This window comes from Rousettus aegyptiacus, unplaced genomic scaffold, assembly GCF_014176215.1.
Source record: "Rousettus aegyptiacus isolate mRouAeg1 unplaced genomic scaffold, mRouAeg1.p scaffold_m13_p_7, whole genome shotgun sequence".
Classification (NCBI taxonomy): Eukaryota; Metazoa; Chordata; class Mammalia; order Chiroptera; family Pteropodidae; genus Rousettus; species Rousettus aegyptiacus.
In genome coordinates, this window is record NW_023416310.1 from 82877177 (window position 1) to 82899356 (window position 22180).

The 22180-nt window shown below is 42.0% G+C and overlaps 1 long non-coding RNA gene across 2 annotated transcripts in view; it reads right to left on the reverse strand.

Moving 5' to 3' along the window:
* The window catches only part of LOC107521898, a 46107-nt gene extending 36400 nt beyond the window's left edge, over nt 1–9707 (reverse strand). The window contains exons 1-2 of one of the 2 annotated variants that reach the window (XR_001599674.2): nt 9219–9707; nt 6377–6449 (exon numbers count right to left, since the gene is read on the reverse strand). This is a non-coding gene — a long non-coding RNA (uncharacterized LOC107521898). Of the gene's footprint in view, nt 1–6376; nt 6450–8867; nt 9173–9218 lie in introns of those variants that run through there. The other variant, XR_001599675.2, reaches the window with a different exon arrangement.
* Nucleotides 9708–22180: the final 12473 nt, after the last annotated feature.

Here is a 22180-nt window from a genome sequence, read left to right on the forward strand (position 1 = left end):
GTATTCTTTTAAGAGTAATCCAGTTTATTTATTTATTTTTTTAAGTTTATTGGGGTAACATTGGTTAATACAATTATATAATTTATATACTGTATTCTTAATGCATATTTTGTATATTACATACTGTATTCTTACAATAAAGTAAGCTAGAGAAAAGAAATGTTATTAAGAAAATCATAAGGAAAATACATTTATAAAACTTATTGAAAAAAAAATTGCATATAAGTAGATCCGTACAGTTTAAACCTGTGTTGTTCAAGGGTCAGCTGCTTATGGTTCATAACGTCATTTGTTATTAAAAAAAAAACTTTACTTGTCAATACTCTTTTACAATTTAATTTTCAAGGCAGTATAGTGCTTCATTGATTATATGTATCAATTCATCTAAGTAATTCTCTATTGTTGGACAGCTACGCTATTCAATATTCTCTATCGCTGAATATCCAGTTTTTCAAAATTATAAAAAAAAGGAAAAATCTTTTTATACTTTCTCACCTGCTCAATTATTCCCTTGGGATACATCCTTAAAGAATAGCTGAGTGAAAGGAAAATAATGTGCACATTTAATGCTTTGATACATTTTGCAAAATTGTTCTCCTGGGCCAGACCCATGGACAGCCCATCAGTGACATGAGAGAGTTAACAGGAGAGGATTTGCAAAAACCAGTTAGAAAGAAAAAAGAAAGTACATGTTGAAAATCCTGGAGGCCTCGCCCTGGGTGCTGGAGCTTTATTTGTTCCTCCAAACAAGCCGGTCTCCATCGTTGTCCCTTTGTAGCCTTTGAACATCTCTGCCCCTGAATCTTTGCTCTTGCTTCTCTCATCTCTACTTCCTCCCTGATACTTTCTCAGGCAGTCAAAATAACAACTGTTAACAACACGAAATCTTTTATGATCTATTCTCAGTACTTACTTGTACTGGTACGCACCACGTTGGCCCTGTGTATCAGAGAGCTATGGCTGCAATACTTCTGCATAACAAAACATTCCAAACCTCAGGGGGTTTTTTGCTTACAGGACTGCAGTTTGTTACAGCTGTTAGGTCAGCTACGTTTGGCTCCAGCTTCAGCTCGGTTTCCATCTAACCCATCTGTCTCACTCTAGGCTGTCTGATGGGGAATGGCAATCTGGAGCATGCACGTTTCAGAAAGACCGGCAAACTGTTAATTCAGCCTCCATTCCATTAGCTAAAACAAGTCACATGGCCAAGCTCAACGTCAGTGGAGTAGGGAAATATATTCCTGCTACTCTATGGGTGCACTGTAGGGTCATATTGTAGAGAGACAAAGTGAAGACATAAGAATGTTTCAATCTACATCACATCAACTGTTAGAAAGCTGAAACACTTCCAGAGTAGCTGGTAAAGAGGAATTCTCTACATATTGAGACTGTAAGTCACCTAATAACCTTGCCTAGCTATTGCCACAGGGGCAAGTAAGGGGCCTGAGAGCAGTGCCTGTGTGGGCGTGGGCAGCCCCTTGCAGCTGTGTGATGAGCAGCAGCGATGGTGAAGGTTGTGCAGCCCCACCTATCGCCCTGCAGGGGCCCAGCACTGGCGAGGGCATCGAGGCAAGCAGTATCGTGAGGCTGCTCCTCTGTCTGCCTTCAGCAGCAAGGCCATATAACTACAGTTGGTATCCACCTATGTACCAATCCCAAATTCATAGGCAGTACTCCTGATGGCCTTCCTTTTAGAACAAAGTACAGAGCTTCAGGACCCTAATTACTATCCATTTATTGAGAGATTCATTGAAAGGCTTTGATGCAGTGCCTCATTTTAAATCATGTTTCAGACAGGCATCATTCAGCCAATGGCAGCTGCACTGAAAGAACACATCGACAAAATCTAACTCAGAAGAGAACACTTCCATTTTACAAGGCCAGCATTACCCTCATACCAAAACCAGACAAAAAAAAAAAACACTGCAAGAAAGAAAATTATAGGCTCACATTCCTGATGGACATAGATGTAAGAATCCTCAACAAAATATTTGCAAACCAAATTCGATTATACATTAAAAGGATCGTACATTATAATCAAGTAGGATTTGTTCCAAGGATGCAAGGAGCAAAAATGGTTCAATATACACAAAATCAATGTAATACACCACATCAACAAAATGAGGAATAAGAATCATGTGATTCTCAATAGAGGCAGAACAAGTATTTGACTAAATTTGACATCCTTTTACAATAAAAATTCTCAAAAACCTGGGCAAGGAGAGGATGTACTTTGACATTATAAAAGCCATGTCTGACATGCCCCACAGATAACATCATACTTAATGTAAAAAGCTGAAGGTTTTTCCTCTAATATTAGGAACAAGGATGCCCACTCTCACCACTCCCTTTCAACATAGTCCTAGCCAGAGTAATTATGCAAGAAATAGAAATAAAAGGCATCAAAATAGGAAAGAAAAAAATAAAAGTGTCTCTATTTGCAGAGGACATATTATATAAAGAAAACTTTAAAGACTGCCAAAAAAAAAATGGTTAGAAAGAACAAATTCAGTTAAGTTGCAATATACAGAATATAAAAAAATCAGCCGCATTTCTATACACTAATAATTATCAGGAAGAGAAATTAAGAAACCATTATACTTACGATATCATCAGAAGAATTAACTACTTAGGAATAAATTTAAGCCAAGAGGTGAAAGATCTATACACCAAAAACTATAAAACATTGATGAAAGTGAAGACAAATAAATGAGACTACATCAAATTTAAAAATCTGCCCAGCATAGGAAACATCAACGAATGAAAAGGCAACCTAAAGAATGGGAGAAAATATTTGCAAATTGTGTATCCAATAAAAACGTACTATCCAAAATATATAAAGAACTCATACAACTCGATGGCAAAAACAATCCAGTTAAAAAATGAGCAGAGGAACTAAACAGACATTTTTCCAAAGAAGATGTATAAGTGGCCAACAAGTATATGAAAGGTGCTCAACATGACTAATTAAGGAACTGCAAATCAAAACCACAATGAGATATCACTTTACATCTGTTATAATGGCTGTTATCAAAAAGACAGGAGGTAATAGTTGTTGTCAATGCTGTGAGGAAAAGGGAACCTTTGTCCACTAAAAAAAAACTGTCCTGTGATTCAGCAACCCCACCTCTGGGTGCAGATCCAAAGAAAATGAAAATCGAATATCTGAGAAATACCTGCATTCACCTGGTCACTGCAGTATTATTCACAAAAGCCAAGATGAGAAACAATCTAAGTGTCCCTCAACAGACAAATGGATGAAGACGCGGTGTATACATACAATGGAATATTATTTAGTCATGAGAAAGGACTTCCTGCCACTTGGAACAAAATGGATGGATTTTGAAGGCATTTTACTAAGTGAAATAAGTCAGAGAAAGATAAATACTGTGAAATCGTTTATATGTAAAATCAAAGAAAGCTGAACTCATGGAAACAGACTAGAATGGAGTTACCAGGGGCTGGAGATGAGGAAAAAGAGGAGGTGTTGGTCTAAGAGTATAAACTTCAGGTTATAAGATAATTTCTGGGGACCTACTGTACAACGGAATGATTACAGTTAACAATACTTTATATATTTAAAAGTTGCTAAGAAAGATCTGAAATATTCTCACCACCACAAAAAAAAAAAAATGGTAATTTCTGTTGAGAAACACTATGGCACCAATCATTTCACAAGGTACAAGCATATCGACACCTCGTACATCTTAAGCTTATGCGGTTATTTGTTGATTATACCTCAAAGCTAAAAAAAAAAAAAAAAACTCTAAAACGCAACAAGTAATTTAGAAATTAGAATAATTTGGCCAATGAAATGCATTACAACTTATACCACTTGCCAGTTTTCAGAAATGCATAGTATGTACACTAAAAGGCGTTTTAAGATTTAGTTTGATATTATTTTATATTTTGGTTTATATTACCAAATAAGTTATTAACTACTTTCAGCATCACCTCTGACAGTTGCATTATAATCTTATTTACTCGTGTATTTCTCTCTCCTGTTGGAGTATGACCCATTCCATCGCCCACCCAGAAGGCAGGAATGCCTTCCTTTGTATCAGAAGATGAGCACGCTAGCACATAGGACGTGCGAGTAAATACTTGAATCAGACTCATACAGCTGGATTGGACTTTAGAGATTAAGTCCAGGTTTCACTTCCACATGAAAGAAAATGGCATCTGGGCAGGGGACAGACTTGCACAGAGAAATCAGCTCCGATGAGAACCCAGACCTCGTGGCTCCTGTCTAGGACGACACAGTTGCATGAGGGTTCAGAGCTTATGCCAAGAGATGTGGGTTCACGTGCCAGCTCTGCCATTTGATAGCTGTGCAACCTGGTTTCATTTCTCTCGGCCTCTGAAAAATTCAGATACTCCTACATCCTAAGGTTGAAAAGAGTCAATGAACCTATACATGCGTGTGCATGCGTAGATAAGCTCTCATTATCATCTTTACGGCTTTGACTACTATTCCAGGGAAGTCCCTGATTTTCTCAGCCTCTTCCAAATATGCCCTCTTCTACAGCCACAAAAAGAGCAGGAAAGGGCAGGAGTGGGAAATGACCATGACAATGGACTCTAACATGAGTCACAGAGCTCGTCTAGATACACCAAGGAATACAAATAGCCATGACTTCAATGGCTGCGAGCTCCAACGGCAGAGTGGCTCACACAGCTCAAAGCGGCCTATGCTGGGACCTCAAAAAGCCTGCTAATGAAATGCGCTAACTGCAAAATTAATCAGGAAATAAAATTAAAATCTGTAGGATTGGTAAAACCAACTGAAAAAAGAGTCTTGGTTGGAAAGGTCAAACTCTCCTAGAAAACACAAGATTAGGAAGAAACTGGCATAACCCAAAATAAGACTAGCTCCTGCCTTCATGGCCGTTCTCTGCGAGGTCATGTTCGAAATAAACACAAACCGTTCTCCAAAAGCCTCAAAGAGTAACAGAGTCTTTAGAAAAGGTGTCTTGAAGATGCACAAAAGGAGAACTACACCACAACTACGGAATAAAACCGAACTTCCCAAAAAATCCTCCCTGGCCATCCACACCTCCTTCTCCCCAAAGGCGCCCTGCGCACTGCCGCAGCTGGCCCTTCCCCACGGCCCTTCCCCATGGCAGCCTCGCAGGGTCCCACCCAGCACTGGCCCTCGGGCCTGCGGAGCGGCCCACCTCCTCCTCCATGGCAGATCCAGTGACTCGGTGACTCTGCTCCTCCTCAGCTGGGAGGAAGGAGGGCGAGCACGGCTTCTTTACTACTCTCTCCCCTGGGGGACCGTTTTTAGTGCCATTAAGTACATCTTCAGGCCGCAGTAAAATTCTAAATGTCACCATTGCAAGCATTGAAAATCTGCAAATCGCTCTGAAAATCACTTTCTTCTAGGCTCACAAAATATCACTGCACTACGGATTGGGAATATATTTGGGCAGATTCTCCTGCTGGTTTTACATTCAACAGGCTGTTCTGTTCGAAGGTTTTAAAGGAGCCCCTGATGACTCGAAATTTAACCTTTTTGCTTTCAGCCTTTCTTGTTTCATCTCCTCAAGCCTCAGCCAAATGCTGGAGCACCACATGACCTTTACTCAAACCTCGCCGTTTTTAAAGGGCTTTATTTTCCTAGCCCTGGATTTCTGTGAACAGTTGAGAGGATGAAACCTAAACAGATCTCTCTTAAATTAAGCCGCACATGGGCACAATGGTTCTCCTGGGAGGGAAAACCATTCTGCTAGGTTTTCATTTTAAAGGTCTACACTGAATTACATTAATTTATATGTAGTGTGTATTTTCGTATACAAATAAAGAACTATGCTATGTCCAAACCACAGTGTCTTGGGGCTATGACATTATTCAAGAGACACATCAGGTGCTCAATGTCCCTCGATGTCTAAGTACAGAAAATACATTGTGCTTTCATCTCTGAGCTAAGTTTATTCTTGCAGTGAAAGCGGTCTTGCTACAGGAAAAAGGTTGCAAGTCCTAGAGTCACAGGACCCAAGTTCAAGTTATGGCCCTGAATCTTATGGGCTCTGGGACTTTGGCCAAGTGCTAGTAAAAGATTGTATGTGCTGATCTCCTAATAAATTAAATATAGCTACAAATTCTTTACAGCTTCTCTCTTCGACAGGAAAGCTTATTCAGCCTTTGAATTGTAGCTGCTCTTGGGACTTGCTTTAACCAGAAGAATGTGGTGGAAGCAACAATGCACAATGTCCAAAGCCTTACAGCATCTCTCTCCACCGCCTTGGGATGCTTCCCCGAGACCACCATGTATGGAAGCTCATCTCGCCTATGGGAGAAGCTATGTGAGGAAAAAGCATGGCGCAGCCCACATCGAGCATCGACAGGCAATACAAGTGAGACCCCCTCGTACCTTCCAATCCAACTGACCCGCCAGCATCCAGCATTTTGAGTCCAGGCAAAACCAGCAGAAGCACTTTGCCAACCTACAAAAGCATAAGGAATGAGTCATTGTTGCTTGAAGCTTGCAAGCTTTGGGGTGGTTTGTTACATAGCAAGGGCTGAGTCCCTATTTCCTCATTCAAGTGGGATGATGCCTATCCAACTACCCATTTGTTTATCTAAGTTATTGAAGGCCTACCACATAATATCCATAGTATATATTCATATATAATTCTGAGGATCAAATGAGATAATGAATGTTAATATACTTGAAATGTTAGCTTTATGTTGTTACTAGCACCTCGCTTTCACTGAGCTCCCACATTTTTACGCACTTAAAATCATTTTGGATTTGATCCTCTCAAAGGATTGGATAGCATCATTTCTAGTCCTCTCTAAGGGAGCCGAGCCTTTGACACTTGCCCTTCTATTCTCTTTAGAAGACAGGTCTGCCCTTAAATAAAGGACCTCCAGGACTTTCTTTTTACAGGGCCAGAAATTCCCTCATTATGGGGAGCATACAACCACTGCCATAAAGCTCTAAGATGGAGGGCTTTCATTACCATCCCAATAGGAGCCTTTAAAAAAATTCTTCAGTGACAATATGAGCTAAAATTTATTGAGCACTTAACTACATCCCAGGTGTAATAGTAAGCTTTCTAGTGAACTGCAGTCTGATTGGCAGCACTGAGGTAGGTACTGTGATTACTCCTAGTTTGGGGTAAAGAAACTAAAGCCCCCACAGTGTTACATAACCTGCTCTGAGCCAGATGGTGTGAGGTGGACTAAGATGCAATTCCTGGTAGCCTGAGTCCAGTGGGCCACCTTTAACCTCTGCCCTGGCCTGCTCACGTGAGAGCCCGCCCCAGGCCACATTTCACTGTGGCTCCCAATACTTGTCCAGGACCAAGAGCATGTCTTTTTCAAGCTGAGCTCATTGGGGTGAAGTTCTGGGCCACTGGCTGAACCCTCTCCTACTCTAGACCACTGCCCCACACCAGGTAAGTCATGCAGGTTAGATCAGGTAATGTCGAAATCCCTTCTAGCCCTGAAAATTAAGATGGTCAATTCTTCTCCAATATCTTGTTATATTCTTAGTTTTATTCTCTTTCTTACAAAGGCAACTAAAGAGCATACTGGGAGGAAAAGGAAAAGCAGATGCTATAGCAGTATGCTTATTAACTAACATAGGGACAGCCAAGGGCACTCTATACCTCCCTTGGGGATTATGGCATCTACACTAGTTGATATTTTTCAGTGCATTCAGTCCAAGCTGAGACCCTGTAGGGTGCTCCTTAAGCCTGACACTGAAAGGAATAATTCAATTAAAACAGGCTTGAGGCTATCACCAGGTATTAAACTCCCTGGAAGACTGTGGAAGTCCTCAAGGCAGTTTCAGCACCAGTGTCAGTGAGCCCGTTGGAAAGCATAAGAATGTCTCTCGGGGGACATCTCAGGACATTTCTGGTGACATCAGAAGTGAGTTCCAGGCTGCTTGGAACGGGGTCCATTGGAGTTGGCAACTGCGCCTCAGGGAAAAGCCTCTGCCAGGAAGCTTTGCAACGGCTCACGGATAAAACCTATCCTTCCATAGCAGGAAACGAAGTTTAATAACAGTCAGCAACAAGTACCATTCACTGAGCGCTCTCTACATCCCAGTAATGACTTGAGCCCTTTTCATGCGTTTGCTTATAGGCTTCCCAACTGTATGAAGTTAAAAATCATCAAGCCTATTTTGTACGAGAAAACCGAGGTGCCAAGAAGTGTCATGACTTGCCCAAGGTTCCACAGCTAGCAAGCTGCAGGCTCAAACCGTCATCTGCGGTGCCAAGGCCAACACTTTTCAGTACCATGCCACTTGAAAATCCAAGTGGCACATTACTGCGGGAATCCGAACTGGAAGAAGTGTGTGGCTACCAAGAAATAGGGACGCAGCTCCTCCCACAGGTGCATGCAGTCTGGTCAACAAACGTGGCTTGTACTCAACCTAAATTACCAACAACTGAGGTCAGATCTAAACCTGAGAACAGGTTTTCAGGTGAGTAGAGCAGAGAGAACAAGATTACAGAAAGAGGAGAGCGTGAGACAGTCAAACTGAAGACCAAAACTCACCCTTCGCAAGTCTACCCCAAACTGGCCCAGCTGGCCACCTTTGTTTAATTAACACTGGTAAAATTCTTGACTCTGATTCCAATATCAGGGGAAGGCGGGTTCTTTCCCACACCAAGTAATTCTCCCATACCAGCTAAGTGTCCTACAAATTAACTCAAAGTGTCACTATTTACTCAGAGGTAGCATCGGATGCCACGGATCTAGGGTTCAGTCCCACAAGACTGCCCACCCCCGCCCCCATTTCAGAAGCCAGGTGCAAGCCCAGGTTTTCTGACTGACCGGCTGCAGACTGGAGGTTCCGACGACCTCCTCCTTAAGCGCAATTAACTTGTGAGGCTCACAAAACTTACTAGGTCAGGGGCTCACTCTGGAAGTGCATAACCCAGGAACAGCCAGCTGGACAGGGTGTGGGTTCCATGCTCTCTGGGGTACGAAATCCTCCCGCACCTCCACGTGTCCACTGACCCGGAAGCTCTCTGAACCCTGTTCTTCTAGGTTTTTATGGAGCTTCTTTACACAGGCATAGCTGATTAAGTCATTGGCCATTGGTGATTGGCCAATGACTTAATCAATCCACCCCCAAAGGTCAGGGGGTGGAACTGAAAGGTGTCAACTTCCAGTCATGTGGTTGGTTCCCCTGGCAACTAGTCCCTATCTTAAGGAGCCTTCCCAAAGTCAGTCATTAACATGACAAAAGATACCTTTATTGATCTCCTTGAAGGAAATTCCAGGGGTTTCAGGTGCTCTGTGCAGATACTGGGACAAAGAGCAAATACTTATTTATTATAAATCACATTATCACAGCTGGGCACTCCATGGGGTTAGGAGCTGCGGCTTCCTTAGTCGGCTCCATAGCTTCATATCTGGCACCTGTGTTTTGCTGGGAGAATGGAAGACTACCTAAAGGAACACATACGAAATTAAGTAAGCCAAAGGACAAGAAAATCACAACCCTAAATCTAACCATTCCCCCTAGAAGGAAAAAAAAAGTGGGTGGGCTTGGGGCACGACGGGGAGGTGGCAGGGGGGGATCTGAGCTCGGTGTGGAATGACCACCCTGAATTGCTGGCCCTAGAGCAGTACTTCCTAAACCTGAGTGGTCCTTAGAATCACCAGGGGAGCTTGTTAAAACAGAGGTTGCAGATTCCCCCCTCACCCTCGCCCCTTCCCCCACCCTGAGTTTCTCATTCAGTTGATCAGGGAAATTTTGCCTTTCTAATTCCCAGGTGATGCTAACGCTCCAGGTTCAGGGTCTAGCACTTAGAGAACTGAGAGCGCTCAGCCATCGTTGCACATTAGAATCGTGCTGCTGTTTATAAAAACACCCAGGCCGTACCCCTGACCAAATCCATCCGAATTCCTGGGGGTGGGACCAAGGTATGCGGGTTGTTACAAACTGGGACCAGGTGATTCCAATGTGCAGCCAAAGAGGAAGTATGTCGGAGAGCATATGGTGGCTTGAAGTTCATAACACCATAAAAACGATAGCTACTATTTATTGAGCTCATACCATGTGACAGTCACTCTGCTGAGTACATCATTACATGATCTCATTTCATTCATACGGGAACCTTTCGAGTAGGGACTATTATCCCCATCTCACTGACAAGGAGAGTCAGAGAAGTAACTTGTCCTAGGCCATAAACTGGTAAGTGACAACTTGGGAATCCAGTTCAGGTCTCTGTCTGGGTGAAGACTCCTAACCACTAGGGGTCTGTATAGCCTCTTCCCCAAGCCACTTAGTGCTCTGCCCCTGCATTAAACCTTTAGCATTTGGTTGAGTCCAGATGCCAACAATTTGAGCTGGAACAACTAGAATCGGCTTCATATCTGGCATCATGTAGATAGATAGATAGATAGATAGATAGATAGATAGATAGATAGATAGATAGATAGACAGACAGACAGAGATAGACAGATAGATAGATGCAGATCTGCGTTCACAGATACATGAATAAACAAATGCGAATCACAGAATGGTTATTTTAATGTTGATTATCGCCTGCTATCCAGAATTCTCCCCAGTGTCCCTCCTCGGGGCAATCACAGCAGTGCATGCGTCACATTCCATTTTATTGTTTGTTACACCATTTATCACTCCCGTACCCTTATCCCGATAGTTGAATTTCCCAAGGGACCTTCTTAACAGACTCCCAGCTCTGCCCTAAGAATGAGACTTTCCTTGAAGATCTCTCAAGTAAGGACCGTACTCTCTCCCATCCACTATGCCTGGAGATAGGGTAGTATCCTTCCTCCTCTCTTCCAGAACATTCTCCTTCCTCCCTCTGTAAAACCCCTGCAACTTTTAATCTCACATGTTATCGGACTCCACTGCCCACCATCCCAGTCCTTGTCACGGTCCTACTCCTCACCTCACCCTCTTCATTTCCTGAATATACAGCTCCTGGCTCACTGTCCTTTTGTCCAATAGCAGTTCTGTCTTAATTATTGGTAGTTTCAATATCTACATTTTTGACCCTCCCCATTTTTGACCCTCCCCATTTTTGACCCTCCCTTGCCTCTGACGAGTTCGTTCCCCACTTCACATCACCAGTCACTCCCATGGCCTCACCCCAGACCTTATCATTACTATCAGAGCCCCAGGCAGGCTGCCCCAAGATATCCCACCCTGGCATGCTGATTACTTTGAATTAAAGTTACTTTAAAAACTGCCGGTGCAAGAACGCTCTGACCTCTCTCTCTGTCAGTCCCCCTGAAAACGGGGGATAAATCTGCCATGTGAAAGGTGCCCTCCCTGCACCTGTTGACTGAGAGACACCCTTACCGCTAAAGTTAAGGAATCCATGCTCAAAAAACTTACATTAACAAATGCTTGTTACTCCTTTACTAATTTACAACCCAAGACCAAATTTTGTTTCAATTCCTCACTAATAAGTACCCAAACCTAAGTGATCCGTCAATTCTTCACAACTTTATTGTTTCTCTGTCTAAAGAACGTAAAAAGTTGGCTGGTTCAACATTTCAGAGGGCATCATCTATAATCTCCTATGTTCCATATTAAACTGTTTTTTCTCCTGTTGACCTGGTCTTATGTCAATTTTATTATTAGCCCAGCCATAAGAACTTAATAAGGGGGGATCGTCCCCCTCCTCTATATTACCAATCACTAGAACCCTTCCGAAATCTCCCGTTCAAGCATCCCATCCTCCAAGTGAGGACACGAGATGGGGGAGAGGATGAGGGACAGTAACCAGAGGCTCGGAGTCCCCAGTCCACTGCTATCGCTGCTCCCTCTTGCCAGTCGCCTGGCCTCTTCTCGCTTTGTCAAACTCACTTGGCTAAACCACACATTTCTAGGTTAAAACCAAGTCACTGCCTGCTCTGCACCTGCACCCTGAGAGCCTAAGGGTTCTGAAAAAAAGCATAACCGCACAGACTGGGTCACTGTAAAGTCATGACCGTGAGCTTCGAACAGCTCCTACAGCAAGTCCATTCGCCCTCCCGCCCTCCTAGATGATTCCTTTAAGTCTTTTCCTGTCATCACGACAGGAAAATCCTCATCTCTGTGTTCAGCCCTTGACTTTGCTTCCATAAATCACTGAGAAAATGAAGGCAATCACACAGGGACTCACACAAACTCCCACCTTCACTTCACTCTCCAGCACCTGCAGCCAAGGTCACCACCCCTCGCAAGGTTTCACCACCCCTCAGGACGCCTGAGACCTTGCCCTCTGGCCACCCGAGGATCCCAGACCCTGTGGTATCCCTAAGCCAATATTCTGCCTTCTTCGTGCCAAATTCTCAAGCTCTGCTAGATTGAATGATACCACAGAGACAGAAAGTAAACTGTGGTGGGGTGTCGATCTCTTTTCTTTTGTTAAATTGGAAATTTAAATTATTCTTTTGTGCTTTGTACCCAAGTGGAGGATAAGGCCCTTGATATGCTATTATTACAACAAACAAAAGGCTGGGCATCTCTGTATTTTTCCTCTAGTGGATGCCTATTTATCCGGCTTCTACTTATTTCAAGTACAGTGACCCAGGGAAGACAAATAAAGTAGGATTTGAAGTCCTTAATGTGTTATGTGTTTATCTGGATTTACAAAGACCAATTGTTCAATTCGATTAGTAAAAATAAAATCATATTCATGTAATCAGTGGAGGATCTCACAAAGTGAGTAGCGTGTGGGGTGGGAAGAGCGCGTGGGCTGGGATGGGCATGGGTGAAGTGCCATTTTCTGGGAACTGTTTTTTTAAGTCTTCACTTTCCCCAGACAATTTTGGTAAAGAGCACTATGTATGATTTTTTTTTTTTTTTCTCGCTTTCTTTTCCAGCCCAAACTGTCGACAATTCAAATTCCCACTTTCGGTATTACATTAGTTAAGGCCACAGGAAAGAGTTTTTGAAGGGTATTTGCATTTTAATTTACATTGAGCACTCACCATCTGGTCTTGGCATTATGCGAGTGCTTTATGTGTGTTGTTTCGATCTTTATGCTCATTGCCATAGTATAGGTAGTATCTTGTCACCCCCATTCATAGATTTGGAAACTGAGGCTTGGATAAATTCAGAAATCAAGCTGAGAATCAAGCCTAGGCAGTCTGGCTGCTGAGTGTATATACGAGGAATGTCACAACACCTTCCGTTCTCCTCTCAGAGAAATACTCCTTCATATCCTACAGTCCATCGATATTAGGGAAAATGAGATAAAAGGGGTCAAGTTTTACTGGGAAGATAAAAGGTGAGCTAAGTCATACAGAATGGATCAGCTTCCTCAAGAAGAGAATTAGCAGAGGCAAAATTCTAATTCCGCTGATAGAACAGTTATATTTTAAAGTTTTATCTGCTAATACATTATCAAGTACAAGGTGACCCCCGTCTCTACGTGGCAGAGGGAGATAGTCTAGGGTAGTGATTTCTGGAGTGAAAACTTCCAAGGCTTAAAGCCAGGCTCTTCTTACTGTATGATCTTGAGCAAGTTACTTACCCTCTCTGACCCACAGATTCTTCCTAGGTAAATGGAGATAACAATAATAGTAGCTACTTCACAATCAAGTTGGTACCAAAGAAACACCATTAAACTTTGCAGCATGAGAGACTGAATATACAATAGCCAGACCATATATAAAATAGAACTCTACACCTCTGTCTGCAGCCCAGGAAACTACCCATTATCCAAGGTAACCGCCCAGAAAGCCAGCCTACTTACTATTTATAAGTCAGACTTGTAAAAAGTCAGACCACTACCTTTAGGGGGAAAAAAACAAATCCACGAAGCCGAACAATAACTCCTATGATAATCAGCCCCAAACAATCAGGACTTGATTAATCACTGGCAGCTTCACCAAATTTCCAACTTTAGGACCAACCAGAGAAAGCCAAGTATGTACCCCTGACCAATCACAGAAGAGAAGATCCTATTTCTTGTTAGCCCACCAACAACTTCCCCATGCTAACAGCCTTCCATTAGGGCCTACTTGATGTCTGTCTTTTTCTCAACCATAAAGCTTTCTCGCTCCTCTGCCTGCCTTTGAATCCTGAACACAAATGACAATGGCTGGCTCTCTTGTCATAGCATACTCTGAATAAAGAGCCCTTGCCTTTTCTCATTGGAATGGTCTTTATTCCCATAAGCATTAACTGAGTACATTTAGGTAAGAAATGCTGGATATTGATATCAAGGTGGTAACTTGGCAAGAAGGGATCAGATTCAGGGTATATTTTAAAGGGAGACCCTTCAAAGTGTAAGAGGTGAGGGGAAGTGAGAATCAGGTTCTAGCTCGGGTAACGAGGTGGGCAGTGGTGGCAGGGACAGAGTCGGAGAAGGTCTGGAGTACGTGCATTCTCAAAGTCGAGAGACAATGCCCTGGGTTCACCTACTCCCTGCATATGGTTACATACATAGCTCCCCAAATCTTCTCTAAGAGACCAGCGCCACCAGCCCAACATGTAGCCAGAGGGTCATTCTTTGGATAGAGGTACGCATAGGGTGTTAGTTCATGGGTATCCACAAGCTCCAACTGTTCTCATTTACTTCCTCCCCCCTCAAAAAAAAAAAAAAAATCTTTGCACTCACCCTTGGAACTAAATAGCTTCAATCACAATTTAAAAGTTAATAAAATAATATCATCTAAATTCTTTTAAGTACGCGTATATTTAGAAGCTAATACAGCAAAACATTAACCGCATTTGTTATCTCAAAATAGTGGCCTAGAATTAGGTAATTTAAATTTTCTTCTTAATACATTTCTGTATTTCCTAGCCTTTAATAATGAACAATAACTTTTCTTATTTAAAAAAAAATCTTAAAAATGACATCTCTGGGATAGTTAACAAATTAAAAGCTGTCAGCCTTATTCCTGGGCATCGGTGCATGAAGTGTGTCACCCATGTGCCAGTTCTGAAGGCATCTGTAGAAGATATGAGAACTGGGGTAAGAGACAGGAGCCCCCTGCTCCCCAAACTCTTCGCAACATGGCCAAAGACAGCCCTGCCTCCGCAGGTATGTGAGAGAGAGGAGGAGACACAGGGTTTGCCTCAGAGACATGAGCTGTAAGCAACAGATATATGTGGTATTTCCAAACACTGTTTCAATGGGGCCAGCACCAGTCTAAGAATAAGGAACAGCCCACCTCTTAAAACTAAATAATTAAAGTGTTTGAAATGCCAACAGAAGCAAATTCAGAAGAAGGCAGTCCCCAGAGAATCCTGACTGGAGCAGACAGAGCCCTGAACAGACCTCACTGGAGAATGAACATGGTGTGTGGCCATTATCTTGTCACTGAGGTGACAAAAGGAAGTGAAATGATTTCAATCGCTGCTCCTCTCCCCCAAAATAGAAGCATCTAGCTGATACTGCCTAACTCCACCTCCAATTCAACAGGCCTTCTGCTCCAAAAACCTTAAATCTGTTTACTTATTTCTACTTGTTCTTGGCTATACTGACAACCTCATCTGTTTATTTTGGCTTCAGCCAAAGAATTGGTCCCTCCTAGATCCAGGATTTCAAACATTCAGCAGTGTGGCTGATTGACGCTTAAGACTTTCTCTTTCCTAGGATAACACCTCTTGTAGTGTGTACTTTAGAGATATGTAGATGGATGAACTCTCCATCAAAAATCAAGGGCCCAGAAGTGCATTTTCCTGCTCAATCAATAGTAGCATTTAAGGAACACTTCAGACAGATTTTTTTCTTACTTTTTTAGACACATTTTTTTCATCACATCCTCATATTAACCCAAAACTTAGAAATAAACCAAAGACATAAATGCACAGTTTTTCAATGCCATTGTTTAACAGACTCACCGGTAGACTATAGGTTTTCCCCACTGTCCAAAAGTAGAGAATTCCTACTTTTGAAATTTTTCGTAAGCTGAAATGGCACAGAGTGAAGAAATGATTCCCATTAATTTATGTGGAAAAAATTTTGAGCATTCCCAGACCCAAAAGTAACCTACCGAATCATACCAAATAACACATAAAACCTAAAATGAGGCTAACATACAGTAAAAAGCGGAATGATACGATAAATACATATGGCCTGTATAAAGTAGAAAGAATATATGTACGGTGTAGTTTCAGTTATTAAAAAGACTGACTCAGGTGTAAGATTACTCAACCAAACACCATGCTTTGTACCCCCACCAACCACTCAAGCAATAGACTTACCGTTTTTTCCATTATTGAATCCTGACTAAAAGAAGCCACTTTGCTACTAGCAGAACCAAATGTAACTTTGGCAGCTTTCAAGATCTTGTCTCTCTGCATGTAAACAGTACCAATGGTGGATGCAGACAAGTTCAACACGCAATGTCTTTATTTTGTTCACGATGATCAAAACACTTAATCACAGCCAGTTTTACACAAAGCATAACACCCTTGAGCTCTCTTGGGCTTTTCCGCTACCTTAGGACACATCTTGCTAGCAGATGCGCTCAATAAATCGAGATAAGGCACAGACGCTCACACGGTTCAAAGCTCTGGCTTGATGCTGGGATGCTGAGTGCAGTTCTCAGGGAAGAAGCGTGGCAGGGCCACTCTGCTGGTCGGGGTGAGCCATGCCTCTGCAACAGCCCAGCTCACTGCAAAACAAAGGTTGGACGCTGTTTTTACTTTTCGCCTTTGTTCGTAAAAGCGGAAATCCTCTTTGGATTGCTTTTGGTTAGCACAAACAGGTACTAATATAGGTCTTTCCTAAAAGCAAAGTGATGTAACGTGAACTTCAAAAAAACGGGAGATATTTAATTTAATTAGGACTTTGATTTTGCCAGTCACTACTTGCTTAGAGAACAGACATTACGGAAATGTTAACTTGCAGATTTCTGTCCCAAAGGTTACAATTTCACTGCCTTTTAGAACATTAACCCATTTTGTATCTTTTAGCAAATTCATTTCCACATTCTTTTGACTTATTATACAAATGTCTGTTCCTCAGTTTTTATTTTGGTAAGAAGGTAGAGGTGGGTGAAAAAAGAAAAACTGAGGAAGACCCAGCTCTACCTTCTTACCAATTCATTCATTCATGAGTTGAATGAAATCTTTACACATTTATTGTCTTTCGTATGAGTCATGTGTCAGGGAGGCAAACTTGCCCTCTACCCTCTTAGCTCAGTACTCGAGGCCTACAAATTAAACTCAGAGTGATTAGCAAGAAAAAAATAGATTTTAATTGTATACATACAGGAATTCATAAAAAAAGATGTGACTCAAAAGGGCTTATACACTATCTTAAAAGGGGAAGGGGAGAAAGGCACTTGTGAGAAACAAATGCTTCTTATAAGGAGGGGAGAAAGGCTCTTAGAAGAGATGGGAGATATAATAGTGTTTGACAATGTCTGTTTTGGTGTAGCTCCGACTTGTGCTCTCCAAGAAGATAATAGATGCTCCCAGGGAGGGGATTTATGACAATTGAGTTCTTTTGAGTTCTTTTGAAATGCTCTGTGTTTCGGCAGATAAGGGATTTCAGGATCTCAAATGCCTTCAGCTCAAGATAATTTTTATGCAACAGCGGCATCTTCCTCCCTTCATCCCTTCACATGTTTTAATTTTTTTGAAACTTATTCCCCATTTTGGAGATGTAGAAATCTAAGTCTCGAGGACAGCAGAAGAGCCATAGCTCGTCAGGATCCGAGCCGAACCTTAAAGCTAGTCCTGACACTACAGGTTTTCCTACATTGTCAAACTAAATTGCTGTGATGCCTTGCCCAAGTCGCTTTCCCTCTCTGGGCTCAGTTTCCTCAGATGTGAATCAGGGCAGGTGCAAGAGATGCTCTCTATAGTTTCTTCCTGGTATAGTAATCTCTGGTAAAGTTAATTGATAAGAACGGGCCACACTGACCTTCAGGGCCTCTTCCCATTCCGCCCCCATCCTTAATGATGTCACTTCCTGAGTGAGGAATGGGGGGAGGGGAAGTAGGGAGTTACTATTTAATAAATACAGACTTTCTGTCCTGGATGATGAAAAGTTTTGGAAATGGATAGTGGCATGATGGTAAACATTGTAAAAATATTTAATGTCACTGACTTGTGCACTTGAAAATGGTTAAAATGATGAACTTCATGTTGTGTATATTTTACTGCCATAAAATAATGCCAACTGGAGAACTGGGAAAGCCAGTGGTATAATTCAGTCCACGTCTGAGGCCTGAGAACCAGGGGAGCCAATGATGTTAAGCCTCAAGAAGGCCCAAGAACCAGGATGCCAATGTCTGCGGGCAGGAGAAGATGGATGTCTCAGCTCAAGTGAAGGAAACAGAGTTGCCCCTCCTCTCCGGGCTGGAGGATGCCCGCCTACTCTGGTGAGGGTGATCTTCTTTATCCAGTCTACCAATTCAAATGCTAATCTCTTCTTGAAACATCCTCACAGACACACTCAGAAATAATGTCTTACCAGCTATCTGGTCATCCCTTAGCCCAGTCAAGTGGACACGTCAGAATTTACCATCATAGATGGTCTATTCACTATCTATAAGTTTAGACTGTAAGCTCCTTGAGGATAGGAACCATTATTCGTGAGTCTCCAGTATCTAAAACAGCACCTGGATCACAGCAGTTAACAGTAAATGAATAAATGAGTGCATAAACAAACAAATGGTTACCACATATGTTTTAGAATGGTCTATTATCGACTGAGTTTTTTGTGCATAATTTTGTGCATACATGAGTTTCCAGAGAAAGGGCCTGTAGCTTTCATTAGATTATCAACAAGATATATGACCCCAAAGTGCTTAAAGCCACTGGTGTAGAGATGAGGACAGAATGGGGCGGACTAGAATGATTTCTCATCGATGGCCCCTGGCAAGTTCTTCAAATAGATCAAATACAAACGAGCACCACACAACCTGACAAGATGACATATCAAACTGTGGAAAACAAGAGAAAATCAAAGTTTACTGCATAGACCCTGATCCATTAGTTACCCATCGTCCTTAAGTTCTTGAGGTTTACCAGTTCCATGATTTTACAAAAAAAACAAATGAATACTCTGGCCATTATCCCTAGACACTAGCTAGACACAGGTGCTTCCGACTTTAAGAAATTTCAAGAAAAAGTTTGTTTTTGGAACAACCAAATCCTCTGCTGAGGGAAGAGCCTGGCGCTGATGTAAGTCATATTCAATTCAGCAGATATTTAATGAGGTCCTATTGGGTAACAGAGGGCAGGGGCACACATATGATTACTCCATGGCCTTGGAGGAGCTCACAGTTTCATGGGAGAGAAAGAAAATCCTCCACTCGGCTCCCCTAGTCATTAATTAAATGCAAATTAAAACGAAGGTGAGAAACTTCTTTAGACTCTTTGGATTTTTTGATGAGAATATGGGAGAAGGGGATGGTCATGGGAGTAAAACCTGAGGTCATTCTGGAGGGCACTGTGTCAGTGCTCGCCAGCTACCCTCCCCTCCCTGACCCTGGGGTCAGCTGCCTCTCTACCCAGCAATCCTCCTCCTAGGCATGTCCTCCAGGAAATTCTCACACTGATCCCTAACAGGACTTAGTGTAGAGCTGTTTTCCAAGATAGAAATGCTCTCTTTTGCCTCCTCCCACTCATAGCAACTTGTTGGAAACAGTGGTTAAATGACACTCTGCCACAACGGGAAGGATTCAGATGGAACGCTTCACCGCCCAGCTCCAAAATGCCTGTCTCCAACCAGGGAGTATAATTTATCTGTTTCCTGGGGCGGCAGGGGAGGGGGAGGAGGTGGTTATTAGAGGACCAGTGTCCCCTGAAAGCTGAAGATAGACATCAATTCAGAAACATGGCCTTAGATTCAACAGACATCTCGGCCATCGCTGTATGAGAAACTCGGGAATTAACCTCGCTAGGTTATTCCATCTAGTCCTCTGCCTCTCGTGGGTTAAATACTTAAAGCTCCTAGGAGCACAGATCTAGGAAAGTATTTTTGTATTTTTTCTCAAGACTATTTAAAACTACTTCAGTAGGGCTATAAACTCTCAGATGGAGGGGACTAGAGATCTAGAGGGGAAACTACAATTGTACACAAAGGTTTAGTACTCGAATTTGACTACTTGTAAATAATTTTAAAATATCAGCATAGTTCCACTTACTACTTACTACTCATATGGCCTATCCAAACTGCTTGCAAACCTCGGTTTCCCTATAAGGATTATAGAAGAACTTACCGTACAGGGCTACTGTGAGGAATAAATGAAATAACAAATAACAACTATAAAGCATTTAGCATGATATATATAGCCCATAAATGTTAGCCACTATTCACAAACATTTTCCTTTTATTTTCTTAGCCAATAAAATTTATTAAGCTCTTTTGTGTTCACTGAATTAGCCCCTAGGTATAAAAAACTGTACCTAGAATTAGAATTTTAAAAGTTGAACAATAACTTAGTCATCCAGTGCTCTTTTTCCATAGTCAAATCTTAATTGTAACACCAAAAAAACCCAGTGATTAAAAACAACTGTTCTAGTGGGAGAGTTTGGTACATGGAGACCTGCCCTGCAGGCGACCAGGGAACACTATGGTACCATGGAACTCAGTTTAAGAACCACAGCTCATCTGACCTCTTCATCTTACAGATGAGGACTGTGGGCCCTAACAGTCTAATTGATCATCCAAGGTCACACAACTAATCAGAGACAGACTGCCTGGGCTAGAAGCTGGATCTCCAACATCAAGGAATTTACCAACTCGCTATGGAAACAGGATATATGCATTCTGGGATGTGGAAGAAAATTTGGACTCAGTTTTTCAAATTGTATCATCGAAGCCTTGGCCTTGGCCAAGTCCCTCGCCCTTTAGGTTTTGGGATCTCTCTAGACTGTCTGTTCTTACTAACTTATGCCTAAGGATCCATTACCATGAAAAGAATGATCACTTACATGCTCAGTGACTCACCCCAATTTTTCATTGAATATTTTTATGAATTTGTAGGTTTGTTATGAATTTATTCCCTAAGTAAAATAAAAATACAAATATGTTGACATTGTAATTAAGGAAAAGAGTTTTGAATAAAACATCATGTAATTTGGAAATACACAGAAAAGGCTCAGAAAGCAAGCATTAAGTCTGATGTCTGTTATTTATCTTCTCTGTGCTTCACACAATAAAATTTATATCATTTTTATGTAGCACTGAAGCTTTATTTTTAAAATCTTACTAAGAAATATTTCAGATATACAAAATAAGCTCTACTTGCTCTGATGCCTCATTCTGAGCTGGGCAGAGTAACAGTGAAACTGGCTGCTTTGATTAAATGCAACTGTTCCCTAATGGCAGTCTTGAAGGTTAAGTGATTCTGAAGACTAGATGTCTTCATAATCTCCTATTAGGGCAGGAACAACCAAAGGGAACTGAAACTTGTTTCAATGCTCTATCCCACACTACCTGGGTTTGGCAGTTTGCTTCATAGCACCCTCTAGATCTTCCCTTTAAATATTTCTCACTACTGCATGAGTGTCTGTTGGAAAAACCCACTGACATTCTAGTCTATGTTTTGAATCCTATTTAAAAGACCTCAAATAAAACCAGAGAGAGGGGCTTCCGCCAGAGCACAGAGAGGACGAAGGGGGGTCCATTCCCCTCCATCAACACCTCCTCCTCCCACCGCTCCTGGCCAGAGAAATAAATGATTCTTGGCCAACACATACACTCAACACAAAGGAAGATGAAGGCCCAGCCCCTGCTGGCAAGGTTTACTGCTAGTGGTTTAAAAATTCAAACACAAAGACATTAAAAGGGAACAGACGTTTCAGGGGAAGATATTCGATGCCAAGTGAGCTGAATGAATTGTAAAGCCATGGGGATTTAAACCATAGAGAAATCATTGCTAGCATTTTGAAAAGACTTAGCAAAAAGAGATGGACCATGAGCTAAGCCTTAATTAATGGTAAGAACTGGATGGACAGGAGAGAGGGTGTTCCAGGTGGAGGAAGCAATGAACAAAGGACCCAAAAAAGGAAAGACGATATATGGAAGCAAGTGGGAAGGCTTGTCTGAGCAGATGTAAGCTGTTGATCAGAGATAGAAACTGAGGTCAAATTCTAATGGTTCTTACATACCAGACAGAAGAGTTTTACACCTCATTCCCTCCATTGCTTGGTGACACTAATCTGATGAAAATATTCACAAACAGTGCTCAAGGTCAGATGCCTTGTCTCCTCACCCCTAGAAACCCAAGGATGGCAAATACCTTTTCTGTTCCATACAAATCCCATCTGTTGGTA